The 22,644-nt window shown below is 38.5% G+C and overlaps 1 protein-coding gene across 1 annotated transcript in view; it reads right to left on the bottom strand.

The window, feature by feature from the left end:
* LOC124131646 (zinc finger protein Xfin-like) overlaps window positions 1-20,758 on the bottom strand; it is a 59,165-nt gene extending 38,407 nt beyond the window's left edge. Inside the window, exon 1 of the mRNA XM_046495066.2 lies at window positions 20,522-20,758. The gene's annotated coding sequence lies outside the window, so the exon portion shown is untranslated. The remainder of the gene's footprint in view (window positions 1-20,521) is intronic.
* Between the last annotated feature and the right edge of the window lie 1,886 nt (window positions 20,759-22,644).

Raw genomic sequence — 22,644 nt, 5'->3', positions numbered from 1 at the left:
AAGGGGACTTATACCCACCTGTCGGAGCCAAAACAATTTGAAAATTGATACCTCTTTCGATGCGTAAATCATACGACATCAATGAATAAAGAGTTGTTTTCGCATGACATCTGACCTGTGGCATTGTCCACCACTCACCCTACTATCTTCTAAGAGCTGACCACTTAACCTCTTTTTCCTCCAAACCAATAAAAAGTTGTCAAAACACCTTTATGAAAATTTCAAACTGAATATGGAATTTTGGAAATCCATCAACTATGGAAACCACATTTCCTTTGTCCATTGATATAGAGAATCTCACCCAAGTGATATCAAATATATCAACACATGTTGATAAAAGTGTTGATATATTTAATATCAAAAGACAGGGGGGTGAGATTTTATTTATCATCCAACATAATTCTTCCAACTTTTTCAGTTTCTGGACAGTAATAAGCAGTGTCTTAAGTGTAAAAAGGACTGCTGACAGCTTTAGTAGCAGAGCCATTAGTGATGTCATTTTATTGTGACATCATGGTAACCAATGACTTCACAATGGCCTGCAAAGCATTGTGATGCAATTTCATTGCAGAGATATCTACAATGTAGATATTGCTCCTGTGGGAGCAAATTTTGGATGACAAATCAGCTTGTACACCAACATGTGCAAATGAGAAGGGAGCTCAGCAGAACATATTTCTACAGATGATGTAATAAGGCCCCTTCCTTCCCATTTCCTCTAAATCACTACATTTGATCCGGATCTTATTTCTTCTAATAATTCTAATGCTAGAATGCTACAATCACTCTGAATTAGCCATAAATTGTTCTGAATCAATATTATCAAGGTACAGATACACTTTATCAATCTGCCATTTCAGGAAAATTAAACATTTAAAATCCAGCCACGGCTCTTCTTAAAAAAAATGGTAGAAAAAAGGTAATCAAAATATCTGAGTGCAATAAACACTATTAAAAAAAATCCAGTTTCAATTTATCTTTCTACAATAACATTTTTAAAAATGACTCAATCCAATTTAGAAGCAGGCCTGCCTTGTTTCACAAACATCTATTCAAAAACATGTTTTGATAGAATTGACAAACAAATCAATAATGTCTGGAGAATTTGTGAACTTGGAGAAAAAAATTAGCGAAGATTTATTACAAGGAAAAAATACATTTATGAATATTTCAAAGTGGACAGACTCCAATTCTCTCCAAATGCCTTTCCCATTGCTTTGATCAACAGCGTTCTAAAGCACATCTAAAACCTAAAACAAGATTGATTCAATAATTTTGGTACTAAATGTGTAATCTATCAAAAAAACATTAATGGATCAATATTTTTATCATAATCTACGATGATGAATGCCAGGGGCTCCATGCCAGTTGAAGCCACACAAAAAAAAATATGATCTCTAGAAACTTTGAAACCATGTGTGACATTTGTTTTTCCTTTTTTATTGCCAGTCTCTGGGCAGTTTCAACTACCAAGATAGCGACATAGTACTTCTGTCTCATCTTCAAAGGTCTTGTTTTATGTCACCCTGTTTAAAACCATTTCTGAACCAAAAAATACAGACAAAACAGCCTTGTGTTACAAGTGTTAAACATATCGTAATCCTTTGGTAATAGTAAGCCAAAGAAAATAACACATGAGAGCTATAAAGAATAAAAAAACCATCATATATGATGTATAGATACAAAAGAAATGAACTTTCGATTGGATGTTGAAAAACAGCAAATTTTTAAGCCAATGTAGTCTACAGAGATTCTGAGGCCATTATATGAATATTATTTTTCATCATCAAACAAAAACTGCAGGGTGACTGGTGTATACATCAAAATACTGATCTGCTGCTTACGACTTAACAAAGGATTCCACATAGGGAAAATACTCAGAAACCACATGAAGGTCGCACAGAGGCAATGATTGGAAATAACACTGGGATAAAAACTGTGCTGTAAAAACACTCACGTCAATGACAGTAGAAACAGCATTCTATCAACTGTTTTTTTAATGTTTGGTTGAAATATATCTAAAAATAAAACAAATAGTTACCATGGTTATTAGCACACATGTACCACTTAAAAGAAGTTAAAGAACACCCAAGTTTTCCTATATGACTATAGGCAATATGTCATGGCTGATGGGTTTTGCAACACAGCCGTCCAAATTGTGAGTTTTCCTAACTTGTTTTGAGTGGTATACATCCAAATTCACTGCAAAAAAAACAACACAAAATAAATTGTGATCATATTCCCCACTCCCCAGTGTTTTATCCGTGGTACACAACCTTACAAAAAGGATTCCACATGAGATTCTCCTTCCAAATGAGTGTTAATTACGCAAAGTAGGTGGCACCAATTCTTTCTTTGCAATTACATGCGAACAATACTTTTTAAGCATTGTCTCCACCAGAGGTCTGTTGGCTGCTTCTTAATTGTACTAACTCAAGCAGCATCAAATCAACACCAGTGGGTCAGTCAACGCCACAGTAATGATTAGCATCCCTGAGTGGAACTTGCCGTCACCTATTGATTTGATAATATCTCTGCAAATAACGAATTCCAAAGATATAAATCAAACCTCTATTGGACTCCTGTCAAAGAAACTCGAAAACTCTGTAGCCACTGAATGGTGTTTATTTTTGGGTAATGAAGAATTTATTCATCCAAAGTTGTGTTAATGAATTCTAGCCAATGAGTCCCCAAAGGAAACTTGCATGATGAAGTTGGCACTGGAACTGACCTGGATTCAAATTTCTTCTGGGGATTGCTTCAAATAAATCAAAACTGAAATGAAAGCATTGTTCAAGGAATTTGATATGGCACACACGTTCCCAATTGTTTTTTCTTTAAATTAAGTTTGGTTACTGGACTGAGTATTTACACAAACATCGATCAAAAAGATCCTGAGCACATCATTTTATGATTTCTTCGCATAGCGAAAGGTTTGCCTTTATCAGCCTTGGAACAGTATATTGTCATACCAGCTTAAGGTTATACAGGGAAACAGTTATCATATAGTCTTCTTCAACAGCTAGAACTTCCTTTCCGCTTTGATTAGTGTCACCAGCGACTATAATCACTTGACAATGCATCCTGCTAAGCATCCAATCCTGTTGAACATTCTCATCCTGACATCACTCACTCTCTGCCCATGGAGGCTGTTGAGATCAGTTGATCAAAAACACTTTCTGAAATGAACTCCCCCTGCACGTAAAACAATATGCCCAGCTGAACAGGAAATACAATTTAAAGGTAAATCACCTTGTCCTGTGATGTTTTGTTGGAAATTTTACAATTTTGACCAAGTTTGTTATCACTTGTTCATTCACCTGAATTTGCTGAAGGATTATGATGTAGTTTTCTATAACTAAAATACTGAGAGGAGGGTGTGCACTATGCTGATGAAAAATATGTACGGTAAACAATTTGTCATCACAAATCTTGGAAGTAACTGGTTGGGTTAACCATGACACTGATATATTTTTGAAATTTTATCTACTTCACTCTCAAAACAGCTAATAGTAACCTAAGTGTCATCATTGCCTGGCTATGACAACACTTGGAAGATCTACATATTTGGGTAGTTTCCTGTAAGTGTAATCAATTCAAAGCATGCTCACCGAGAATTTCCCTTTCCTGACCTCCTGACATCAAAGAAGCCTTTCAGTGATGATATGGCTATGCTAAATGGAACCCACCTCACCTTATAAACCATGGCCAATACATGCAAACCACTTCATAAACATCAGAGGAGGTACTTGAGAATACTTATGAGAAAAAATAAGGTCGCGTCAAACATACATTTCCCTGTTCATTTACCTTGCATGAGGAACAATTTACTGCGTTGAGGGCGAAGTTCCAGCTACCAGTATCAACTGATCAACTGGAACTGAAGCTATAAAACCTATTGACAGGAGCAGCATGGATTGCAAGAAAGAAGTAGTATTTCTTATAGCGATGTTCTGTATTTATTGACTTTCACGACAACTACTGAAATCTTTCATCCAAAGAACAAAACCTTCTTCCATCAACAGCTTAGTTTTTCCCACGTTGATAAATCCTTCAATTTAATTAAACCAGGCAGATGGGGTTTAACTCAGGTTTTTTTCCTTTTAATCACAGAAAATTTTTTCAACAAACTGAAATTAAACAAACCATTAAGCAGTGAATGATTTCAGTGTAAAGTAAATGAAGCTGAAATACTGACACATTCATCTGACTTAACAACGCAATTACCACATGACATTCATACAGAGACTGCCTTGAATGAATTATTAATGTGCCTGTAGGCAAAGCATAATATGCCAGTGATCATTGTGCTATGACCAGAATATCGTTGAACTAAATTTAGAATCACCTTGAGAGGGAAGGGGCAGTGAGCAAGTGAAAAAACACAAGGTCTCAGCTGACCTACATTGCTCGTTCGCTTGAAAAAGCCAGTTTTTATTATGCTGTGTATCCAGCCACAGAATCGACAGAATAGACGCTACTGAATATACCAGCACATGTAAAGCTGTTGTCGGGCATGGCTTTAGCCACCTTTAAGCTCAACTGGGCTGTGTGTGTATGAAGGGTTAGGAATCTCAACAGCAAATATTTTATCTTATCTGGGCGCAAGGCAGTTTGGCCTGGCAGGGCAGATTACCAGTACATGATGTTGCCTTATGTAGCTAAATGGGGGTTGCATGTTGCTGGCGAGAGTTAGCCTGACATGTAGGTCATGCCTGTAGCTACTACAAAACCTCCCTGGGTCACAGATATAGTCTATTCCACATTCCTCGGACATCCTGCATGGGGAAAAAAAATGTGGCCGACTTTCTGTCATTTATCAGCTAAGGAAACGTGAAGCTTTTTTCAGGGTTCACTCAAAAAAGTTGTTATTTTTTTGCGAAAGGTAATGGATTCAAGCAGGGGGCAAGTTTGAATGAATCTGTCAGGTGAAGTGGAAAGTTGGTGCGGAAACTGATCAACTTGAACATGGATGCACTAGGCAAGGGTGGTGTCACAAAAATGTCTCAAATATTCATGTGAGCAGGTGACTCACAGTGTTACCATCTAGCACAACATTTCTAGATTTCTATTTTTTCGGATTTTAAAATCTACTAGCTGTAACATGATACAGTGGGCATGAATTATTAGCACAAGAAAGGAACCCCCATGCAGAACCATCAGTGGTTTGTGCAAATAACTCCAAGATCATTTCATCCATACAAGGCTTCATCTTCCCTAAAAAGAAATACTTACAAACCAAAAAATGAAATGTACAGAGAGAAATCTTTATTTATATTTAACATGAAACAAGACCAATATATGGAAATAAAATAATATATGTAAAACCCTAAAACCCTAATATAAACTACTAAAAAGACCATAGTTAATCTGTCATTCTTGTGAACAAATCTAGAGTTCTTTAACTTCTTTTGAGTAGTATATATTGTTGCCCCAAAACATCCGATGGTAATTTGATACTAGGAACAGGTAAATAAAAGCTACATTTACTTCAAAACCTTCTTGTTAGTAACACTGTTATAATAGCACCTTAATTCCCGAACATTTTCAGTAAAACTACTTTCTATCGTGGTATCAAACTTACATCCTGATTTGGTTCAATTGGTTGCCATTTACTTTCAGTCTGAATCCATTGTAAAAATATACAGCAAAAAAGCATAGAGGCATATAAATATTGATAAATAAATAAATATACTTGCTCTCCCCTACACTGAACAATAACTGTCAATACCTCAGTGAGTCACTGACAGATATATCTGTTACATCCCTCCAGGGTGTGAACTATCTCATCATATAGAAATAAATTACAGCAACAGCATTTTAACAAGTCCTGACAAACACAGAAAACAGCAGTCCTCTTATCAATAACAATTTGCTTGTTCATCCTTAGAACCTTCTCCAAGCTTGGTTGACTATGTAGGTTAGGTGGAGTTTTTATGCCTAGTGAGCCTGGGGCAGATGTATTTTTCTACTGGGCCAATCACTGACAGCAGTGGATAAACACCAGGCCATAAATATGTAAAATATGTCACTTTATCACAGATAACTGCTGCATCAAGCTGAAATTGATTGCTCTTTGTCACAGTCTCAATTGATAAAACATAAAAATCATTTTAACAAACAGATGTTGCTTCTGATCACAGTTTGAAATATCTCAATTACATAAATGATATTATTTTCCTTATAAGCTCTTCACAGATAAGACATTCTTTAATAAAGTCTGCACTGTCAAGCCTATATAATAAGACAACAAAGTTTCCAATTTGAAAATTTAATAATCTTTCTGTTTCACAGACGGTTGTGAATGTTACATTAATATAGGTTATACCTCACTTATTATAATACACAGAAGCAATTCAATATGGTATGTCAAGCCTCCAGATCAACTGTGACCACCACAGTGCCTATATTATCACCACAGTAACCTTGCTATATTAACTAGGTGAAACCAGATAAACATTTAATAAATAATTCAATAAAAGTTCAGACAAGATATGGCAAATTTTAATTCTAAAAGTGCACGCCCACAATACATAATTCACACTTGTATCTTTGTACATAAAATGAAAATTGATTTTCAGTCACCACACACCATTAATACCTACCAGATAGAGTGACTGGAAATCTACCATGACTCTTATAAACCCTGCATTCCGAATGGTTGCCAGTAGTAAGTCTGCAATGAATCTACGTCAGATAAAGATTTTGCTGATGATCACATCGCTACAAAAGAAACTATTAATTTAAAAGGTGTAAATAAGCAAAATATTATTTTGATTGTAAATATAGCAATATGATAAATCATTGTATCCTAATACTCATACAAATTGAAAATGTCGTTCAACATCATACTCAGCACCATTGTAATTATATGATTGCAGCCTGTAAAATCGGGGGGGGGAGAGAGACAATCTAGAGATCGATGTCATAAGCAATGATCCACACAATCTACAGATCGATGTCATAAGCAACGATCCACACAATCTAGAGATTGATGTCATAAGCAACGATCCACACAATCTAGAGATTGATGTCATAAGCAACGATCCACACAATCTAGAGATTGATGTCATAAGCAACGATCCACACAATCTAGAGATTGATGTCATAAGCAACGATCCACACAATCTAGAGATTGATGTCATAAGCAACGATCCACACAATCTAGAGATTGATGTCATAAGCAACGATCCACACAATCTAGAGATCGATGTCATAAGCAACGATCCACACAATCTAGAGATTGATGTCATAAGCAACGATCCACACAATCTAGAGATCGATGTCATAAGCAACGATCCACACAATCTAGAGATCGATGTCATAAGCAACGATCCACACAATCTAGAGATCGATGTCATAAGCAACGATCCACACAATCTAGAGATCGATGTCATAAGCAACGATCCACACAATCTAGAGATCGATGTCATAAGCAATGATCCACACAATCAGGATGTGACACATGCAGGGTATGATTTTATTGTTTTACCACCTGCCCCAGCTGCAACCAAGTAAATCAATCAGGTTGCCCCACCAAAATATTGGCTGCACCAGCTTATCATAAAATGAAAAAACTGTACTTTCAGTTAGTTTGTATATCAAATAAATTCAAAGAGAAAATAAACTTGAAAATGTGCTCCAGTATTTTATTTTGGGGTAATCTGTATATGGCTTATCACATCATGACATACAGTAAACAACCTTAAAAAGAAGTTTCAATCTGTCTGATTGTAATCTCATGAGTGACTGTTCTAGTGGTAATTGTGAAAAACTAGTTCTGCAAGTTCACTGCATTCAGACCTGTGTATTTCACTAGGGGGTACAGGGCTATGCAGATTCTGAAAGATTTGCAGCCAGTTCTACAAGAATACAGTTTTCCACTTTTATCAAATATAACTGCTGCTGTGCACTTGTGGTTGGAAATGTTACCTGCACTGGGTGCAACCTGGCTATAAAAGTTACCTGTACTAGCAATGTATTACCTGCACTGGTGCAGCTTGGATATAGCATGGGTTGGTTGATGCTGGCGGTTTCCTAAGTGTACAAGCTTCTAACTGAAGCTGGCGAAACTCTTCCACAGTGTCATCTCACACAGACACAACATTTCAAGGAACATTCAATTCTTTAACTTAGGACATCTAGTTGATATTCCTGGGGGGGGGGACACTGGGGTTCCCATGTTAGACAATATATTTTTAGTCAGTGTATCAAGGCATACAAATAAAGCAAAACAATTCTAAGACATCTCTACTAGTGTCAATGATTCCAACTACATGATAAGCATGTGTTTATGAATAACTAGCAAATACAGGGCTCAATTAAATCTATATTAAAACAAGCATCAGTGCAACCTATTATTGGAAAATGCAATCTAATATTTATGTCAGCATGCACAAAGAAAAAATCAAATTTGTGTCTGGCTAACCCCTACTTATACACTAAACAACAATCTTTGAAGACACTCATACCTCTAAGGAATATTTACCATACTTCATCACTAATCTCCGTATTATGTGTGATTTGTCACGCTTTCGTGGATTTTACATCAGTCTGTGTTTACTTCATGACCATGTGTGCATGTTCCTATCATGTTCCCATATGAACTGCCTCCGTGGTCTAGTGGGTGAGCGTCCGCCCAGAGAGTGAATGCCCGGGGTTCGATCCCCGGCCGCGTCATATCAAAAGATGTAAAAGATGGTAGTTGTTGTTACCCTGCCTGGGGCTCGGCATTATAAGGGGCTAAAGCAAGGACTGGTCGGCTAGGAGTTAGTATACTGTGTCTGAGAGGGATATTCATGTTAAACTGCGGCATGATATCTCAGTGGGCTAGCACTAGAAAATTGGCCAGAAGAGTACAAGCAGCCACACACACACATGCCTGTCGCTATATAAGTGCAATAATCTTGGCATTAAACCCCATTCCACCTCACCTCACAGCAATATGTCATTAATTAATGTGACACAGGCAGCAGACCAGCCTATGTTTCAACTTTGATAAATTTATGGGACTAGGGTGCAACCTGGTTTTGTTTGGTGCAACTGGGTTTTCATGTCATCATGCACTTTGTGCAAGTTAAATCAACGTCCTTCAATGGAGCCCTCAAGGGTGATACCAGATGTTCACGAAAAGGTGAACATATCTTGACCCATTGAATTGCATCGGACATTATTTAGTTCACTGATGTGCCAAATATGGCAATGTCCTCCTTTTGACTACTATAAAACATTTTGAAGACTTTACCGAGGCCTTGAACGTAAACAACTCCTGAGCAAGAGTCGCATGATGCTCTTTGAAATTTTCATAGAAAGTGCATGCTCAATTGCACTTTCAAAGTTGTGAAATGTAGGCACCAACAAAACCTTTTCAGAACACCCAGCTAACAATTTATTTTTTTAAATCCTGAACACACCCTTATTTTTCCAGCACTTCAGGAACAGGTTATTTAGACATGTATGCATCCCAGCAGAAGCCAAGCACACTGTGGCTAATGATCAAGCCTATCTCTTGCTGTTTTCCCCAACAAAAACATCCATTGCTATCTGACTATCTGTGCACTGAGCCCACACACCCGATGGCTGCCTTGTCAATGTGCAATCAGGTGACAGATGTCACAGGTGACAGCAACAGGGCAGGTACAACCAGGTTAACACTGACAGTTTTCCAGGATGTATGCAGGTGACCTACCCTGATTGTGCAAGGCACTCCCTGAGTGCTTCACAGCCAGGGACCTCTAACTGTGACAGCCAAACACCTACTGTATGACACTTCTGTACCAGGCTGGTTAATGTACATAAACCATCCCTGGTTAACTAAGACTGTAATAATATACTTCGAAGATGTGATACATATCTTGACGGTAAGGTTGTGATGTTCTACATCATACAATACATAAAAATTTGACTCTGTCCATATGTTGTCTGTTGTTTAACGCCGCACTCATAAATATTCCAGCTATACGACGGCGGTCTGTAAATAATCTAGTCTGGACCAAACAATCCAGTTATTGATATCATGAGCATAGATCCACATAATTGGGATCGATGACATGCATCAACCAAGTCAGCGAGCCTGACCGTCCGATTCCATTAGTCGCCTCTTACAAGCAAAGTCGCCTTTTACGGTAAGCATGGTTTGCTGAAGACCTATTCTACCCCGGATCTTCACGAGTCCTGTCCATATGTGCCGAGTCTAAATATTATTAAAACATATTCCAAAGTTTCTTTTTAACCAGAAAGGCCCATATTGCTTCAAAATAAAAATTAACCCCAACCAACTATACACTGACCAAATTTTATAACATATTAAAAAGAAAAAAATGTTTCATTACGGCTTCTAAGAAAAATTGGCATGTCACCATTGGTGAGAACAAACAAGAGAAGATTCAGTTTCATCAGCCAAGATGTTTATGATGGGCGATGCACGCCAGATGCTGACAAACAAGATGCGTTCAATTAACTTTCAGTTGAGGTAATAATAACAATGAACATTATTCTCAAACCACATCAGCTCATAAAAATCAATGTATGATCTGCCTGTACATATGGTGGTGATACAGGATGGCCGATTGTTTCAACTAAATTGATTGGCAGGGATAGAGCAAGGGATTGGTTGCCACTGTATGGTATACAATGACATACGAAGCGCTCTGGGAAATTAACTACACTTAAAAAACAAGTCCCAGGAGCGCTTAGCAACTGAAACTGCAGGTCTGGATGAATAGCCCATTTTTTTACCCACAAAAAAAACATGTTCTTAATGATGTGATTAACTCTGGTGGTAGCACTATGACAGGTCATCTTCAAGAAATTCAGCAACGGCTTTTTTTGTTTTTGTTCTTCTTTCCAAATACCTTCAAGGGATATCGCGTGGTCCTCATTACAGTCAATATTAACTTTTCCACTCTAACAACTGAGGATAAAAAATGTATTCTTGATACATGGCAACTAAAACTAACTATGCCATTGTTGAGTTATTAGAATCTGCAGGCTGGTATTAGCCAAATCTACTTTCTTCATCAAAATGCTGGTTGAAAATAAGGGCAGAATGACCAACACATAATAATTAAAAAATCGCTTTCCTATACATAATGAAAACAAACCCCAAAAGCAGTACTAATGACGATGTTGCAGTTTGTTGATGATGGTGGTGTTGATGTTGTGACCAGTCTTTCCATCAGGCTTATTAGCGGGTTACAGCAAGAAGCAAGAAAGAGGATCTTGAAATGTTGCATGTACATGTGACCAAGTGAGTTTAATGCACTATGGAGGAAGCTGTTGTTTTACAACCCCAAGCCTGGATATGGTGGTGACAGACCAAGCACAATAAATCTGGCACGAGAAGGATACAAACCCATCATCATGGGATTCCGGCAGACTCAAGAAACATAACTCTGCACAATGAATGACAACAGATAAATGAGCAGAAAATATGACAATGGGATATGATAAATAAACAAATTCTTTCCTGTGGGTATAATCAATTTTCTAATTTCAGGAACAGCCCTTCAGCGCAGTAGAAGCAAATCATAAATTCATCATAAAGTGGTATGTTTTACTGACAAGATTTCAGGGCTAGATCACACTGATTATGTCATTTTCTGCCACCAGTCTCTGATTTCCATGGGCGATAAAACCAAACATGCATTAAGAAAACTGCCTAACATCACGCCACAATGATTAACATTACATTCTGTATCACAAGCGCACAAACAATTGTCAAAATTCACCACTCTTATATCTTACCCACATTAACTGTGAATTCTAAATAAAGAAAACAAGAAACTTACCTCTTGACTGAACTATACTACTCAACATTTACTAAGAACCAAAATAGTCGTCTTTTGTCAAAGGGGTGGTCTTTAGCAAATTTTGAGCAATCTAGTTCAGTCGAATCACACCGAATAAATGATAAGCAGTGCCATGCTACTGTATATATACTTTCAGCTTGCAGACTAGTAGGTGGTATTGGCTGGCAATTTGATTGGTTGTTGATTTCAAGCTCAAGAGATTCTCAAGAGAAATTCTATGCCAAGTTGGTGATAAGAAAGACTGGGCCGGTGATGTCATTTCAGAAAGAAAGCTTTGGTGGTGAATGGGTCCTGGGAAGTGATCATATTAGAATGAAAATATAATACAGTGGATAATCGAGGATGCCTAGTTGTTCATTCCTTCCACCCTCAGTAACAGTTTAATTCTTCACATTGAAATAGCATTTTGTACCCAGGGTGTCAGATTAATAGAAACAAACTTACTTTAATAATTTTTTGCCAATGGCACAGTTAAAATCGTAAAGGCTCTCGGTACCAGAGTGAGTGAGTTGGGTTATAACATCACTTTGAGCAGTATTCCAGTTATATCATGGAGTGGCAACTTGACGTGGGAGGAAAGCCCATAGGGATGCAGGTCTTAGACGTGAAACCCACGCTCCGCACAGAGCAAATTACGGTACCTTAAGACGCCCCCGCCAGAATTCACTCAGAAATCATATTTGTTTACCCACAAGGCCTCATGTTGTTCCTTGTGCCTTGTATGTGGGGGGATGACATATAAGGAACAAGTATGCTCAGCAAAATTACAAATGTATTATCAATCTGATTACAAGGAAGAAGGAAAACATCCTACATTACAATGGTTTCTTATCTAGCCTGGGTGAGATGACATTCACACTTCAATGTCTGGGGGCCTGCCTAAACACCTTGTGCCCATGCTATAATTACCTCTCTCAGTCTTTTGGTTTCTGAAGATAGTGCTTGTACATTTTCCACAATTGAAAAACACACTACGGTTTTCACTTGCATGATTGATTGTTTGTTGTTTAAAGCCGCACTCATAAATATTCCAGCTATATGACGGCGGTCTGTAAAATGGACCAGACAATACAGTGATTGACATCATGAGCATCAATCCACGCAATTGGGATTGATGACATGTATCAACCAAGTCAGCGAGCCTGACCACCCGATCCCGTTAGTTGCCTTTTACAAGCATAGTCGCCTTTTACGGCAAGTATGGGTTGCTGAAGATCTATTCTACCCCGGAATCTTTCACGTGCATGCCATGAACAAATGAAAGGCATATTACAATTCAACACATTCATTTTGTTTCAGATCGCAGGGTCTTGCGGCTAAAAAGAACCTCAAATGTTCCAGCATTAACAATGTTAGATCCCTGCAGGTCAGGCGAAGACGGTTCCAGCTTTAACAATGTTAGATCCCTGCAGGCCAGGCCGAGAAGGTTCCAGCCTTAACAATGTTAGATCCCTGCAGGCCAGGCCAAGAAGGTTCCAGCATGAACAATGTTAGATCCATGCAGGCTAGGCCGAGAAGGTTCCATCATGAACAATGTTAGATCCCTGCAGGCCAGGCCGAGAAGGTTCCAGCATTAACAATGTTAGATCCCTGCAGGTCAGGCCAAGACAGTTCCAGCATTAACAATGTTAGATCCCTGCAGGCCAGGCCGAGAAGGTTCCATCATGAACAATGTTAGACTTGCAGGCAAGGCCAAGAAGGTTCCATCATGAACAATGTTAGATCCCTGCAGGTCAGGCCGAGAAGGTTCCATCATGAACAATGTTAGATCCCTGCAGGCCAGGCCGAGAAGGTTCCATCATGAACAATGTTAGATCCCTGCAGGCCAGGCCGAGAAGGTTCCATCATGAACAATGTTAGATCCCTGCAGGCAAGGCCGAGAAGGTTCCATCATGAACAATGTTAGATCCCTGCAGGCAAGGCCGAGAAGGTTCCATCATGAACAATGTTAGATCCCTGCAAGCCAGGCCATGAAGGTTCCAACATGGACCCAAATACATCCCCTGAGGCCAGGCCAGGTCGTGAAGTTCCAGTATGGATTGTCATGGCTTCAACATGAAGTGCTGCTTTTTGTCATAACACAGCAAAGTAATTCCGCAATGAGGATAAACCTGTTTCCCTGGCCTAACCAGTCTCCCATCACTGGACAACTACAGTACAGACCAGTTAGAAACATGGCTGCAGCAGTTGAAGACAGCTGGAGAAGAATGTTAACCTTATCAATCTCAATCTTTGATTCCTGGCTAAATTCTTGTTTGAAATGTCGATCAAAATATTCACAAAGTTAGTAACTTTATGGAAATATTACTATTTATGAAAACTTAAAATAACTTTTTGTGTTAAAGGAAGTATGACAGTACTCTAGTGAGTTGACTGTGTTACCTGGATGGCATGAGTGAGTGGGTGAGTGAATATTGCTTAACGCCGCATCAGCAATTTTGCAGCTATTCGCGGCGATCCTTGATGGCATGAAGGAATGTATGTGGATGACTCAAGGTGAGATTAATAGAGGGTAAATACAACTGACATCCAGAGTGCTGTAGTCAGTGATACCATCCCGCTTGTTGCCCTCAATGCACCTACAGGTGGATGAGAGGGAGGATATACAGTACCGAGGCCTGTGTTCAACTACTCTGTAGCAGCAATGACTTGGCAGGTGACCAATGCTTTCAGGACATTATGACACATTGTCAAGTCATGACAACTTTTTAATGGTTTCATGGAATGTGGCACATTTTCAGTTATCATGATCATGGCAACTGACCAATGCCTTCAGGGAATGGTGAACACAGAGACATGCCATGACAACTGGGGTATGGTGAACACAGAGACATGCCATGACAACTGGGGTATGGTGAACACAGACATATGACAACTGGGGTATGGTGAACACAGAGACATGCCATGACAACTGGGGTATGGTGAACACAGAGACATGCCATGACAACTGGGGTATGGTGAACACAGAGACATGCCATGACAACTGGGGTATGGTGAACACAGACATATGACAACTGGGGTATGGTGAACACAGACATATGACAACTGGGGTATGGTGAACACAGACATATGACAACTGGGGTATGGTGAACACAGACATATGACAACTGGGGTATGGTGAACACAGACATATGACAACTGGGGTATGGTGAACATAGACATATGACAACTGGGGTATGGTGAACAGAACCAAAGTTGAGTTTGTCAGCTGATCAGTGCTTTGATTGTCCACACCAAGCGGACACGTCATGACAGCTTATCAACACTGCCAGGTCACAATGTCACAATGACATGGCCAGCTTGTCCAGAATCCAAACATAATCACCTGTTGTGCACAAAATATTAAAACCAGAGCACCATCAACTTACCGACACCCTTATTAACTTGTACAAAACTGGAGTGGCAAGAATCAAACTTTCAGCTGTAACCTTCAGTCACTTATATACTGTAAATCTTAAAATTAATGCATCTCAAAATTAATGCAGCTACTGACCTTTAGCAAAAAATGTGACTCAAAATCAATGCGACTCCCCCAACTCCATCCCCAGTGGAATAATACATATCCTTACCTTAATCCAATCAAACAGCACATAGCACTGAGTAAAGCACTTTCATAATAACAAGAGTGTTTTCTTAAAAACAACACATAGGATATATGTTTATTCTGTTGACTGGCATTAAGGCAGTTCATAGGCAAAAAAAATAATGGAACCAACAGCAGTTCATTGATTGGAGTGGTCAATGATGCCTAGTTTGACACGAGTGGGTAGAACTCTTGACCCGAGCAGCGATAAATAACTCACCGGATGCCTATTGTGCAATTCCTATTCTTCAAATGACATTGTTATATACTTGTTACAACTGCTGCTCAATAAACTGTGCTTGTGTATATATTCAAGTTGGTATTTCCGCTATCCAAAGTGTGCAGTGGGGCCGTCTTATTGATGATATTCATTTTGGAGACATAAATGCAAACAAAAACCACTCACATGTTTCACATTTAAGTCACACTCACGTTAATTTCAAGATTTAAAACTCTTATCAGTACAGTGAACATGTGGATGACAAAGTTGGATATTTGACTGATCATACCCTACTTCAGTCAACTGCCATTGCAGCCCTTTTCATTTTTCAAACTAAAAACAATACCTCAGTTTATGCCTTCAAGGTGTGGTAATGAAATAATCATATGTGATTTCAAGTGAGAAACATGAACATTTTTGTCAAAACAATCTTCTTCACCTACTTGATAGCAAAGTGATGAACTCGTAATGAGGTTGGGAGTTTGCCTCCCTTCCCTAGCTGTTCTCTGGCTTGTCATAACAATGTATTGCTTGGTCGACTATTTCCATCTTCCCGAGGCAAGAGAGTTAACTGACTTAAAAAGTCCAGTTTCCACCCTTGCCGAACTAGGCTGGAATTCCTTAGCTCGATCCTAGCGCCACCAGTGGCTGTTGCGGGTTATGACCCTTCTAAGCTTCTCCTATGGACAAATCAGATTCTCATATCACCTGCATTTGCTTCAAACAAAACAATGCCAATTCTAGACGATCTGATTGATAATCAAGATCTATATTGTGATAAAACGGGTCTTACATCCCAAAGTGCATCAAATCATGTGAGCACCTTGATTAAAAACATGAAAAGATTTGGAAAATATCTGTTGAGTTGGTGGTGCACATGCTTTGCAAATCCTGCAATCGACCAAAATCTGCATGACAGTTTACAAACCGGATTTCGATTTTGAATGGACTATGCTTGGTTGGTTGGTTTGTTGTTTTACGCCGCACACAGCAATATTACAGCTATATGACGGCGGTCTGTAAATAATCAAGTCTGGACCAGACAATCCAGTGATTAATATCATGAGCATCGATGACATGCATCAACCAAGTCAGCGAGCCTGACCACCCGACTCGTAGGTCCAGCCAAAATATAACTCCATAATACCAGCCTAGTTCGGCAAGGGTTGAATCTGGACTTTTATAGTCATTTAACTCTCTTGCCTCGGGAAGATGACTATTTCAAGAGCTACATAATCCTTAGTGATGGAAGTCGGTCTTTCCCTGGGGTATGTGTGAAGGCAGTAGTGGAACACCACACCTGGCAGACCTGGACAAGGAGAAAATAACTCATTCGGTAGCGTAGTGGTTAAGGCTTTCGCTCATCATGCTGAAGGTCCAAGTTCTATTCCCTAGTTGGGTACAATGTGTGAAACCCATTTCCTGTATCCCCTGCTGTGATATTGCTGGAATATTGCTAAAAGCTTCATACAATTCTACTCACTCACTCCTGATTATATACATGAAATTTCTACATTTTGGGAGTGCCTTTCCTTTTCTTTTCTTAACTTAACCATTACTATAAATTTGTATTGTTGGTTTCTGCAAGGATGGGATACTATCCCTATATATATGGTTAATGAAAAGAGTGAGTGAGTGAGTATGGTTTTACGCCGCTTTTAGCAATTTTCCAGCAATATCACGGCGGGGGACACCAGAAATGGGCTTCACACATTGTACCTATGTGGGGAATCGAAACCCGGGTCTTCGGCGTGACGAGCAACGCTTTAACCAGTAGGCTAACCGACTGCCCCTAACATAAAGAAGGAATGGATTCATTTGGTGAATACATTGACTTCCATGGTATACATCGACTTACTACATAATATACTATGTAGGATATCTATCAACACATAGTCTATAAAAATTGGGTGACCTCAATCTAACAATTAAAACCTCCATAACACTTCATGCTGGCTTTTAATCTTAACATGATGCTTATCAAAGTAAGTGGTTTTACGACACTTTTCTTAAGCACATATCCATCCTGTAAACCTAATGCCTTGGCTGAATTCATTGTTCTTATCACTATGTAAATAAATAGACCTGGACCAGACAAATCAAACGAGCATCGCCCCCTGCCATTTCAGTTTCACGACCTGTAACATAAAGCCTGACCATCCGATCCCTTCAGCCGCCCCTTACAACAAGTTTAGGTTGCTAGGGACCCATTCTAACCCCAAATTCCCTTATGGAGTCGCAAACATTGATCCTGGGTCACCCCAGTTAACAGATGTCTTATTCCACTTTATAGGAATTATTATTGAGTGAGTGAGTGAGTATGTTCTTATGTCTCTATTGGCAATATTTCAGCAATATCCCGGAGGGGGACACCAGAAATGGGAACCACACATTGTACCCATGTCGGGAATCGAACCCAGGTCATCGGCGTGTCGAGCAAATGCTTTAACCACTAGGCTACCCAACCGCCCCTATTAGTGAGTAAGAGTTGGGTTTAACCCTGCTTTGAACAGTATTTCAGTTATATCATGGTATTGTCAACTTAACACAAGAAGAAAGCAAGAAGTGATGCAGGCTTAGGCATTTAACGCTTTGATGAGAGCCACAAACACTGGTACGCTTCTGACAATGACAAACCACTTATCCTATCAGGGAAATTCTGGGGTTCAGGAATATTTATAGAGCAAGATCATTTCGTGAACTACACTAAACAAGTGGACTAATTTGGATCCATGGAGCAAATAAAAACCCAGGAATCATGGTCATGAGTGAGCATCTTAAACTAGAAGTTTGAGAGTACATAAGAAAAATCCAATTTTATAGATAACAAGTTCTGGTTTATTTATTGCATTATTAATGTTTCGAAGTAGATTCTTACACTGTTATCAAGATGGAGTGACATTGAAATGTCACTAATGTATTAAACCAGTTCTCTTTATAAAGTTGTACATTTTCTCATCTTTATCAAGATAATAATTACCGTATCTCACCCAGACTTCTTGTACATCTAAAGTGGTTAACAAACCCTGTCTATCTCCCTATTTGCTGCACCCAGACACTGTACACACAACATACAGATGAGCTTGGAAATTACCTGTGGTTGCTATAGTGACCAAATAGCTAAACTCCATAAAGTTAATAGCTGTACCATGTCCATTAATCACTCTAAAATGAAAATCCATAAATAGCCAGCAGGTTCTAACTATGCTCATTATCATGATTATAGGCTAATGATTTATTTCATTCACAATTTATATGTCATAAAAGTATCTACAAGGCTAAAAAAAAAAATAGTCTTGGTTCTAAGGCACCACCCACATCATCATAGAGTCTGCTGCATGTTTTGTTTTTATTTCAATTTTCAAAAAAATATCAAAATCCTAATACTTTTACACAATGCACACCAAAAATTGAATATGGAAACAAAAACGAAACGTGAAATGAGCTTTATGATGATGCGGGCAGTGCCTAAGAACCAAGACTATTATTTTTTCACAAATATTTTCAGAAAGCAGGCGTTATCTTTGAAGCTTTCAATGACATTGCTAAGAGAAATTAACCATTTTAAATAGCCCAACAATGTTAGTTAAGTATTTAAATAGCAAATAATGTTCAAAACATGACCAGTTTTTCCCATTCATTACCAGTAGTAATACTAACATATTCCACACAATGTTAAACAATTGGTCATTCTGTGTATATAAATGTAAAACAATGTGTTTCAAAACTTTCATTGTATGTTAATGTTGTTTATTACACATAAACAACTATGTCAGTCTAATGTTGAATACAGAGCACTGTAATTTACAAAAACATTTTTGTGACATGTAGTTGAACAACTAATTCATAAGGAAAAGTTGGTCGTCCTTGTTCAAATTCATTTTATTCAGTTCCTTCTTGACCACATGAAAAAAACATTTGATGGGAGGGATATTTATATATTGTATTCGACGTAATAAGCGTAATAAATAAGTCTTGTGAACATTGATCAATCGGAAGGGTGCTAATTGGGACTGTTCACTAGCCAATTACGTCGAATATGGTAGGCTCTGCCTGTTTATCAATCCCCTTTCACTGTACCAAGTTGAAATAAATATTGTTTAAAAAACCCCAAAAAGAACAGTTTCAGGGAAGTAATCTATCGATGAAACAGGCCTTGTTGATATGCTTTGAGATGCAAGCTTTTCCACACGATTGTCAGAAATAAACTGACAAAGACGCATGGAACAAAGAACAATATAACAATCTTCATAACTGTCAAAATGTCAGGTTTATTTTTAACTGTTCATCCCAAACACACTGCACCTTTCACTAAAGAGAATAAACAGCCGTGTCGGTATAGAATAGAAAATCTCAAATAACGTTTGCAGTTTAAAATTAAAATGACAATAGATAGTCTATCACCACGTAATGCTCACAAATCACATTAAATACCATAATGGTGTTTTAACTACGATAACCACATTTTACTTTTCATGCAAATCGCACCAGCTGTACGACCGCTTTCCGAAACCGACTATAGCGGGTAAACAGTTCGGTGGATGAGCGCTCATTGCAATGGCCACATGCAAAGGGGAAGAGCCCAAAGAAAAAAAACGACCGAAATAAACAAAACCCTCTATGTCAGCTGTTTGACAAACCATAGCCTATGACAGCGGTATCTATCACCCCTGAATATGAATAACCAATTATACAACCTGTTCCAGTACCATGTGATATAAGAACTTAGTAACTGGATGTTTTGACAATGTAAGCTGGCCAGCCTAGTGGCCCACATGCTAGACCACCTGCCTTCAGCTTTCCCGGAAAATTTCGCATTGACATGGGTCGTGGAAAAAAGCAGACATTTCGGACACTACAAACGAACTGATTGCTAAGTTTAAGCGAATGGGTGTTACTGTAACTTACCTTGGACGGCGCTTGTTCCCAACAAGATGCGAGCATCCGAAATTAAGACATTTGGTGTGCCAATGGAGACTTCATGCTTTCACACCTTCCTCAATCGAAGAGTTACAGTGACCTAGTTACGCGCACGAGCTCATGACCTAAATCCGTGCACAACCGATGAATATACCCAACTGCCTACATCAGCAAATATTCAAAGATTATTGGCTGGTTTGGGCTAAGATTCCGGGGTCTTGAGAAAATGGCTGGGATTGGTCGCTTGTGTGCGTTATGATAATTGAAGATATGAAAGCGGGGCGGTAGGTTTAGGCAACTGAGCATAATCTAAACAAGTGTATACGGTCACCGGCGATCGAAACACGAGCGCAATTTGCTCGTAAGATCAAAAGATAAGCCGATGCTCGGTCCGCGGGCGTTTGAGGGACATTATTAAAAGCAGCAATAGACAGGCTCTTAACAAGCGGTGATGTGTCCTCAGATACCCTGTTTAAAGGGTTCCGCCTGGATATTTTTTATTGATCGAATTTGTAGTGAATTGCAGTTAATTCTATGAGGATTGAAAAAGTTGGATATTTTTTTTAAAATCCTTAATTATATGTATTTATGCGTCATACATGTCAAGCATAACGTTTAAACTTCATGTCGATTTCAATTACTAAATGAAGCTTATTAAGTCTCGGATTCAACAGAAAGCAACTACATCACATTGTTTATGCAAGCATGCACATGCGTTAACTTGGAAAAATATGGTAATTAAGCGAGTTCAAACAAATGCTTAACCTCACTGTTTTCGAAGAGCTAACGTCAATACTGGCATTAATAAAAGAATTAAAAACATTGTTTACACAATATGCAGCTTAATTTTGCACTGACAGAAAAATACACCTAACAACGAAAAACATAACATATACAAACTGAAAATATTAACATGCTTCTATCTTGATTCTTGATACCATTTGAACACAGTATGAAACATGTATGGAAACGTATGCAAGTTTATGACAAGCCGATGATGTACGCACCCGTTGCCGTCGTCTGTATGTGTCGCTGTATGCCCTCACTGCTGCCGCGCATGTCTATAACATGATATACACAGGTTATAGATATATATGAGAACCAACCCCTTTCATCATCAACAGGTGTTACATGCAGACAGCGGCGTGGTGTGGGGGCTCTGAACACGTGACTGCGTGTCACCTGCACTGGACACTTTGACTAACAGCCTAAGTAATGGAACTACACATAGGGTAATATTATTACCATTACTTCTAAAATATATGTATGTACAATTCATTCTGAGGGCGTGTTTTGTAAATTTTCATTTTCAAATTGCAATTATATTTTCGGGACATTGAAAAATACATTCTATCTGTTATTTCTGCTGCCAAATGATTTACTTAATTTATCATGTCTATGTCAAAAATGAGCCAATTTCTAATAAACGGAAATTGGTAACCTGGTAGGACTCAAGGCAATCTTATATTAATACGCTATTGTTGGAACGATATAGGTATCAGGAACGTAGCTAAAATTAAATACAAGTGTAGGCAGCAAATTGAATACCGTGATACCCCCCCCCCCCCCCCCCCCCCCCAAAACATTTTTAGATTGCAGGATATGAAATTTACTTCTATTTATCGACAAATCTTGTAACAAATTCAAATGTAAATTAAATATTAAATAAAACATAATTAATCATTATTGCAGTTAGAAAATAGTTTAATATAATTTAATAATGTTCGATAATTTTACAAACAACAATAGCTGTATTCTTCATCTGTTTCATTCGTGATAATTCAGGTGGAATTCATAAGGAGTAACTTTTATGTATTATTATAGGTAAGTTTGGTGCCTAATTATTTGTCTAGATGGAAGATATGATGAGAGAGAGACATAGACGAGTTTCCTGCTTGGGAAAGTCACGTCTTGACGAGTCTTCATTCGAGACTCATATCAAGGTCATTTCAGGATATGACAATACTCCATTGTCTATCGTCATCTCAAATGAAGTCATCACTTTTAAAAACCCGTAAAGTCTCCGATGACTCTCAATGCTCCAAGGAATGTCTCTGTGCACACAAAGGGGCGAGCATTCTCATTGGTGCACTGATATCCACCAACAAAAA

This window comes from Haliotis rufescens, unplaced genomic scaffold (assembly GCF_023055435.1).
Source record: "Haliotis rufescens isolate VD_foot unplaced genomic scaffold, xgHalRufe1.0.p SCAF_1, whole genome shotgun sequence".
NCBI lineage: Eukaryota > Metazoa > Mollusca > Gastropoda > Lepetellida > Haliotidae > Haliotis > Haliotis rufescens.
The sequence above is the reverse complement of the archived record's forward strand: the minus strand, read 5'-3'. Positions and strand labels throughout refer to the sequence as shown.